The sequence below is a fragment of the Cyprinus carpio genome, chromosome A18 (genome assembly GCF_018340385.1).
Source record: "Cyprinus carpio isolate SPL01 chromosome A18, ASM1834038v1, whole genome shotgun sequence".
Classification (NCBI taxonomy): Eukaryota; Metazoa; Chordata; class Actinopteri; order Cypriniformes; family Cyprinidae; genus Cyprinus; species Cyprinus carpio.
Window position 1 is genome coordinate 17096731 of NC_056589.1, and position 8930 is coordinate 17105660.

Below are 8930 nucleotides of genomic sequence, written 5' to 3' on the forward strand. Positions count from 1 at the left end.
ATGGCAACAGATTTGCATGCATGACATGGCCTCAACTATTACAGAGGTAGTCCTGGAACAGCTTAAGTTTATTGAGAAAAGCACAGATGGTTTACCCAAGAATACAGTGTTCTTGGAGAAGCATATTCATGTGGTTTATTGAAAAACAATATATTTAACCAATGCATTTTCAGCTGTCACTGTGTAGAGCACAACACTCATTCTTGGTTACTGACTACCAGACTTTCATGTAGATGTGTCTTAAACTGTCACGGATGCTTAATGCAACACATTTTTAAATGAGTTATGACTAAGATCAAGATGATTATAAGGTGTTAAGTATTTACAGAGACACACATTACGTTTAAGAAATAAGAAAAAAAACAAAAAAAATACAACAAAAAAATTTTTAATGAACAAGATAACAAGATAGCTGAAAAATGAAAACAGAAATGATTTCCTGGAAAACAAAGAATCTCGCATTGTTATTGAAATTATTGATTGAAGCACAGGTTATTTTAAGCATGCCTGGAGGCAAGTAAAACTAAATAATATTTTTCTCCTTTGTCCTTGAACAGGAGGTTATTTAGAGGTATATTCAAAAGGGTTGCCAGGTGCAGTACATCATGCTCTGTTGTGCAAGACTGGAGATAATACAGCGTGTTATGAATGCCCTCAAATCTTTAAAGGTTTTATAAGAAGCAGTTTTAGCTTTTTTGTGATACACTTGTATATGTAATTGTCTGCCAGGGCATTATTCATTAATTTTATGGACATTTCTGTTAACTTTAAAACACAACGCAGTGCGGTGCAAAATGCGAAATGCAGAAAAAAAAACACCTGTAAAAAATTGATACAAAAAAGTCCTTCATATTAATATAGTATGATCAGAATGATAAAGCTCAAATATTCATTTAAAAACTTCTCTCTCTCTTTTTATTATTCTTCCTCCTAATAAAACTGACATAATGGTAACTGTATAATTTATGGTATTTTGCTGCTGCATTTAAACCTTATTGTAACATTTAGTTCTGCTTTTAGGCATCCTTGGTAAAGTGCCATTTGTTTGTTCCTCTGCTTTGATTTGTGTATGGAGGACTTTAGTTTATCAGATACAATATAAATTAGAGCCCTGCACGGGCCTCAAATGTAGGCCCGAGCCCGGCCCTGGCCCGAGACGCTCAGGCCCTAGCCCGACCCGTGTCCGACAGCTCATCAGAATTATCAGCCCGAGTCCGACACGAGCCTGTGTTTTTATTTATTTATTTATTTATTTTATTACACAGCGGAAGCCTGCCCTGTTTGCAACAATTACAAAATGGGGTCAGTTCCCTTTCAAGGGAACTTCGAACTGCGTCCTCTAGGGGTCGCTATGGGGAACACCTCGTCGTGACCCGTGTCTGAAGCATACAAATGAAAAAACACCAACGAGTTGGCCGGCGACAGCCTCTGACGTCACTACCGGTGCGACTATAAAACAAGCACCGGGAAAACACGTCATTCACTTCTTCGTCTTCACTGACTGTTTTGTTTGAAGCGTGCATCTGAAAGAACCGGTAAGAGCGCTCTTTCTCTGTCTATCATGGCGACTACTAGCAAGCGTTTAGACAATGTATGCATCCGTGTCGGCGTTATTTGACACCTGATGAAACACACACGATCTTTACGTGATTTGTTTGGGTAAAGAGCACGCACGCGATGTCTTTGAGGAGACAATCTGCGTGCATTGCGAGCATTTTTTCAAGAAAAAAGCTCCGCTCTCGTCTCTCTCTCTTTCCGAAAAAAAAAAAAAGGCAGCCATCTGCTTCCCGCGGTTCAGGACCCGCCGTTGCTGAGGCACGGAGGAGAATGAGCTCGTGAGAATTTCAGGTGGATCTGTCTGAATGGTGTAAAGAGGGATTTTCCCTTTCGCGCTCAAAGATGGCGGCGGACGAGAGAGAGCCTCGGGAGGATGATGTTATATCTTTAACACTTTCTGATACTGAGGTTAGTGCTCTGCTGGGTTTTTATCCAGGAAAAGCAGGAGATATTTGAGGATGGTGAAGAAGTTGAGGCTGAGCCTTCTCAATTCTCCTGCCCTGCGTATGTAGAGCTGTTGGAGTTTATGGATCATGCCTCGATGAGCGTTATCTTTCCGACCATAGCCCTCAAGCTCAGGTGAGCCTTCCATTTCTGCCTGATCTCCGTACAGAGATCGGAAAGGAAATGAAAGAGGCCGTTTTTCTTCTCGCATCCATCGGTTTCAGCATAAGAGTTTTTGCCGACATCGAGGCGATGCGCGAAAAACGGCTATGAGAGGATGCCCCCTGCAGAAAGAGCTTTCATTCTGCGGGGGAGACATCCTCTCTTAATCTCCCTCCTTGCCATCTAAGCCCCTTCAAGCAATGCATCTTGCTTAAATGGCAAGCCATACGCAGCAGCAGGTCAGGCTGTGGCTTTATTACAAAATAAATGCTTCAAGCATATCAGACTGATCTGCTAAGAGACCTGGATAAAGGCGAAAGCCTTTTTCCTGATCAGGTAGCCGAGCTGCGCCGCACCACAGGCCTCTCTCCAGGCTACCAAGCAGGCCGCCTCTGCCAAGTGCAGGACTATGGCGGCCATGGTGGTGGCGGAGAGACATCTGTGGATGAACCTGGCAGACATCGGGAAGAAAGAAAAGGCTTTCTTCTCGATGCTCAGGTTTCGCCTTCTGAACTTTTCGGTATTTCCGTTGAGACGGTGATCGAGAAGTTCGGGGAGACGAAGGCGCACTCCACTGCTTTCAGATCCTTCGTTCCACGAAGGTCCAGGTCTGAGCCCGAAAAACATAGGGGTCCTGGCCTGTCTCGATCTGAGGATCAAAGACGGGCACAGAAGGCTAGTGTCGCGACTCACGCTCCTCCCCCACCTGCGGGCAGGGTTAAGAGGAATTGTGGGTCACAAGGTGGTAAGCAGAACCTAAGGGATGTGATCCAGATGAGGCAGCATTCTCGTCTGAGTCAGAGTGATACTGAGGTATCTACTCATTCCCTTTATGGATTTTTAACTTCTGCTTTTATCCTCCCCTTCCTAATTCCCCTGTAACCACCAGCTCTCCACCTGATCGAGGTTAGGTGGAAACCTCTAATGCATAACAGTCTCCTATGCTGGACCTATAATGTTTTTGGCTGGTTCTATGTTCATAGCAACCACCTTACTGATGGTCCGGACTAAAAGGAGGCGCCCCTTGAGCGGGGCTCCAGCGCAGGAGGGTGGGAGTATAAAAATAACACTTTCTGTATATACTTATGTGTAAATTGTCTGGTTGTTATGTCTACTAATAAACTCTGTGAGTTTCCTTTGCAGTGCTCAGTTACAGTGTTTACTAAACACTCGTCAGCACCAGCCATCCGGCTTCATGTTCCGGTATTAGGCGGCTGAGATCACAGGTTTCTGCGGGAGCCCCCTTGATCATCAGGCCTGGCACAGCACTGCAGGGAATTTCATGGATGTCCGGCCAGGTCACCCTGAGGGGTCTCCTGGCCGCTTAGGTGCTGTCGCATCCAGCGGGAAGTGAAGGTGGCAGTTACAGAAGTCTTCTTGTATATGCTGCCTCAGGTGATGCTCCCCTCGCTAGAGGTTTATAAAATTTGAGCTTGCCTCTCCCGTGCGGTTCAGCGCCTCTGCGATGCTTAGGAACCTTTAGGTACACACGCTAAGCTCTGTGTACTTTCTGAAAACCACATGGTGGTCAGTGTGCACGTGAACACTTTGCGCACTTTCTAAAAATCCACATATTGGTAAGTGTGCACGCAAGACTCTGCGCACTTTCTGAAATCCTGTATGGTAAGGGTTACGCGCTCCGCCTCGTTCCCTTTCTTGAGATGATTAGACCTTGGTTCCTTGGGCTCCATTCAGCCAGTGTGTATTTGTTTATACACTTCAAGCATCGCTTCCCTCAACATGAGGGGCTATTCGGGCGATTCTCGTGGGTAGTTTAGCAGCGCTCCCCCTTTCCCAAGAAGGGTCGCCTATGAGCGTGCTACTCTGGATTCAGGAGTTCTCCTCTCATATGAGACTGAGTTCACTGTTTTTCCCAGAGCGCTCCAGCATTATTTCCACAGATCGAGTTGATGACTCTCAAACATACCTTTTTTAGATGCACCATTCCATCTATGAGCTGCTCTATCAGAGTGCCACGAGGGCCCTTCCTTAGAACAGTATTTGAAAATCCATGATATGGTAAGTGTGCACGTGAAGTCTTTGCACACTTTCTGAAATCCACACTGTGGTAAGTTCGCACGCTAGTACTCTGCGTTCTTTCTAAAATCCTATATGGTGAGGGCTTCGCGCGGGTTGCTTCGTGCCCTTTCTTGAGTTGGTAAAAAGCCCCGTTCATCTTGGGCGGCCACTCCACCCATGTATCCTCGGATACCTATCTAAACAGGGTGTTTGCTACTGGAGATCTGTTGAGACAGCTCCTTCAGCAAGCTTTTGCGGAAGCAAGCTGTAGCCCCTGTGTGACAGGCAAGACTTAGTATAAAATGCTAAGTTCCTAGCCGTATCCCTTTAAAGGAATCTTTCCTGATTCCAAGCCTTTAGCTCTACCAACGGGCCGAGGCCCTAACAATTAAGTTGGGTATGCAGCTTAGGCCTTTGGCCGTAAGGGGTATTGTCACAGACAGCCGTCTAAACGTCCCGGGGGCAACTCCCATTGAAATGGTAGAGTTGGTACTTAGTGTTCGCCATGATTCTGGCCTGCACTCCCCTCAGCATGGCGGCGTGGGTATACTGTTCCCCATAGCGACCCCTAGAGGACGCAGTTCGAAGTTCCCTTGAAAGGGAACGTCTCAGGTTACGAATGTAACCATGGTTCCCTGAGTAGGGAACGAGACACTGCGTCCTCTAGCTCCCTGCCATGCTTCGGACGCAAGCTTCAGATGAAGAAGTGAATGACGTGTTTTCCCGATGCCTGTTTTTCATAGTCGCACCGGTAGTGACGTCAGAGGCTGTCGCCCGGCCCAACTCGTTGGTGTTTTTTTCATTTGTATGCTTCAGACACGGGTCACGACGAGGTGTTCCCCATAGCGACCAAATTCTAAAATGTAATTATTTTACAAACTCACTAAACCAACTTCAAAATCGTAACCTGAGACGTTTTGTGTTATGTTTCTTTTCATTTCTTTATCAAGTTGATTTAGAAAAATGTTTGGAGCATTTTTTTTAAAATGACGATTAACGTTAAACAGCTGAGCCGACAGCGAGTAGCCTAAAACATATTAAATCAATTAAACCTCTCAAATTAACGCTAATACTTTACTTGGCTACAATAAAATCCATATATAAAACACTTCAAGCATATCACACAGACAGTTTAATAAATGTTTATTTATTAAACCACAGGGAGTAAAATAAAATAAAAAAATTTAAATACTGAGGCAGGCTCGCAACAGCGCTCGCAAACGAAATGACAAATAGCCTACAATCTAAACAAATTAAATTAATTAAAAACAAACTTGCAGGTTATCTTACCTCAAAAATGCACCACAGAATATGTCCATTGTTTTTTCCATTAGTTTCCAACAGTTTAAACGAAAATAAAGTCCAGTCAAATGAAAAGTTAGAACAGTCTCTTACAGAGCATCGTGGAGAAAAAGAATAGCCTCCAGAGTGGAAGGTTTTAACCCAGTCCTCCTCTCTTCTATCACTCTTCCCGCTGCGCTGAAGACACGTTCGCTGCTGCTGCTGACGGGACACTAAACACAGAGCGAGCCAGTCTTGACAGTTGCGGTAGCAGGGTCTCGTGCTGTTTACATTTACATTAATTTAGAGGCCTATAATAGCTACTACTACAATAAGTGGATATAAGTGAAGTATAATCGTGGGTCGCGCTGACGGAAAAGCGTGCGTGCGCGCGTGCGTGCGTGTGTGAGACTGTCATGTCAGTATGTCAGTTTAATTATAACGGGTTGAATTATCAGATTATGAATGGTATGAGGTTATGAAATGTCTTTCTATGTTTGTTTTTCTATCGTCGACGTCAACTTCTCATTTTTTTAGTTTATGTCTAAAAATATAAATAGAAGGATAACCCAAAAAAGGCCCGAGGCCCGGCCCGCATGTGAGCAATAACGTGAAAATTGGCCCGAAGCCCAGCCCTAGGGGCATAAATAAGTCGGGGCCCGTCGGGCTCGGGCTGAAATGTAGGGCTTTAATATAAATGTATTTATGTGATTATAAAAAAAATAAAATAACTAAAACTAATAACAATAATAAAACATTTAAGTATGTGTCCAATCAAAATGTATAAAGTAGCTAGTTTGCAATAAAAATCCTTGAATTCTTCCATAATGCTCTTATAGTTTTATGTACACATATAAATAAATAAAATAAATAAATAAATAAAAAATCACATGTACAGTCATTATTCCAACCTCAAAAGATAGATTATTTGGAAAGCGAGCCTTTCATGTTTATTGAGGCTAGCCAAAGCCCTCTAAAGTAGCAGCTGTTGAACAAGTTGCATCAAACAGAAATGAATTCAAGCTGTGTGTTCAAGTGAAAGAGACAAAGCCATTTCATGGAGCTTTGTTTTGGTCAAAAGATAATGATTTTACAAAATCCGCCTTTTCTTGTTTTTCTTTTTCTTCAGCTAAAATGTCTTTCACAGTTTGAATATATTACCATTGTTGTTTTATGTGACAACAAATTACACTATTAAATAAACATTTGTATCTCTTTGTTCTTTGAAATCTGTTTACTAAAGAATGGATTTTAAAGATCTTAATGCATATTACAGTATGTAGCATATCAGTGGCATTAAGGCTAATTTATTCACACAGTCTGGGCTGAAAGTGACCCGAGTGTAGACATGAAATGCATCATTCAAAAATTTAAATCTTTGCAGTTCAAACTGAAAATTTTCTCTCTATTTTTGTAGTTCACAATGATGAATAATGTATTTTGCCCCTCTCTCCAAAGAGCCTACAGTACATGCCAATGAAGTGTAAGACTAGATGCTAGCAAAGGTTTAGAAAAAAAAATCTGTCTATCACTGTGTTGTAAATTTCAGACAAACAACCTCGAAGCCTGTTTCTCGCTAGTTTTACATTGTTCAGATAAACAATATGAATTTAACACTGAGTTCTTATATAGGCTGAACCTATTATGAATTATTTTTTATTATTATATATTTACCTACTTTTCCAGGACTGGCAGTATTGTGTTATGCAAATAAAGCTTATATTATATAGCTTTGAAACTTCTTTGATCAGTACTTTTTATCAAATATTCAACCAATTTTGCCTTGAGCCAGAGAATGCATTCTGTAAAGAGATATTTAGCGTTAAGTGAGGGGCAAAAACCATTTGAACTCGGGGTCAGACAGCCGAGAGAGATTAGCTTCTTATTTTGCAATGTCCTTTTGCCAGTTTTAAGACCCAGGGGACCTGCAGAGTCAATACAAAAACACTCAATTAAAACATGCCTGTGGATGCAGAATTATCTCAATCATATTCTAGGAAATAGGAAATAATCACATTGATGAACCTGCCAAATGCCAGCATCCCAGCAGCCTTTCATAGGACAAATGGTATATATTCAAAAGACAAGGAATAGACATAAAAAACTGTTTTGATATACATTAGCATTAGGCCATATAGGCAGTATATTGAAACACAAACACATGGATAGAAATGTATTTTAAAGCTATTAAGCTTTAACAACCTCTTTCTTTGGAGTCTAATATAGTCAAGATTACTCTGTTTCACGCCATAAAATTGGTATTTTATATCCTGCTTTAAAACAGACATCCATAAATAACTTCCAGTAATTTGTGTTTGACTTTGTATTCCTCTCGGTTATGACAGGTGGCAGGTATTGACCTATTCTGGAAGTTTATTACTGCATCTGAGTGTTAACTTCAACCACAGTGTCAAAAGATGGCTATTGATTTCTGGTCATCGCAAAACATTTGTGTTTTTTAAGCTTTTAGACTCAAAGCACAGCTTAGAGCCCTGATATATCATGAAAAGCGGCATGTAATCTGGAATTTTGTTGAATGTTTGAAAAAATTACCTAAGATATATCAAACTATAGATGTAGCACTTGTTCCATAACCACATCATTCCTCATTCAATGTTTTCAGTTAACAGCTACCTAATATATATTTTAATAGGCATGCATGTGGGATTTCAGCACTTTCTTTCTTCACCAGAGGTCATGTTAAATGTGTGAAAATACATTCAGAAAATGTGCTGTGTTGAATGCGTTTTGAATATTCATGCCTCTTGCACAAAACTGGATGATATGCTTCGAGGTTACACTTAATGCCATTATTAAAGCACACAAAATGTGAAACGAGTTTGCAAATTTGCCAAAAGACAACCTTTCAAGGGGAGCAAAAAGCTATACTGCTCTTGTCCTCTGAAAAGGGTTTTTAGTTGTCTTTAAAGCTCTAACCTGAGTAAAGAATGAATGAAGTGAATGGCTGTATTAGATAAAATAACATGAGATGCCTTGATTCAACTTCATTCCTGTGCTTTTCAGGTTCACTCACAGAGCAAACTCTTCAAGGAATTTAATACAGCAGGCACATGAGATAGTCACTATGTAATTCTCCTTTATATACAAATATTTTATTTTTCTTTAAATGTGTTTCTGTTGGACTAATTTATTTTTTGAATGGAATTTTCTTACATTTCCTCAGATTAACAGGCATTTCTAATTCAAAGCAAGTGACAGAATCACATGAGCAAAGCGGTATCCAGCAGTGTTTTCCAGATAACATTTCTTCATTTTCTTTAGAAATTGTATAGGCTAAGCTGCTGGGTTAGCTTTTGACATTTTGTAGCAAAGTGTTTGTGTTCTGTACACAGATTTCAGAACCTTTTTTTTGTTTTGTTGCTTACTGCTACACCAGTATTTGTGAATCATTGCTTGTGTTAACATATATGTGCACATGCTACATTAATGGAGTTTAATGGATTGTT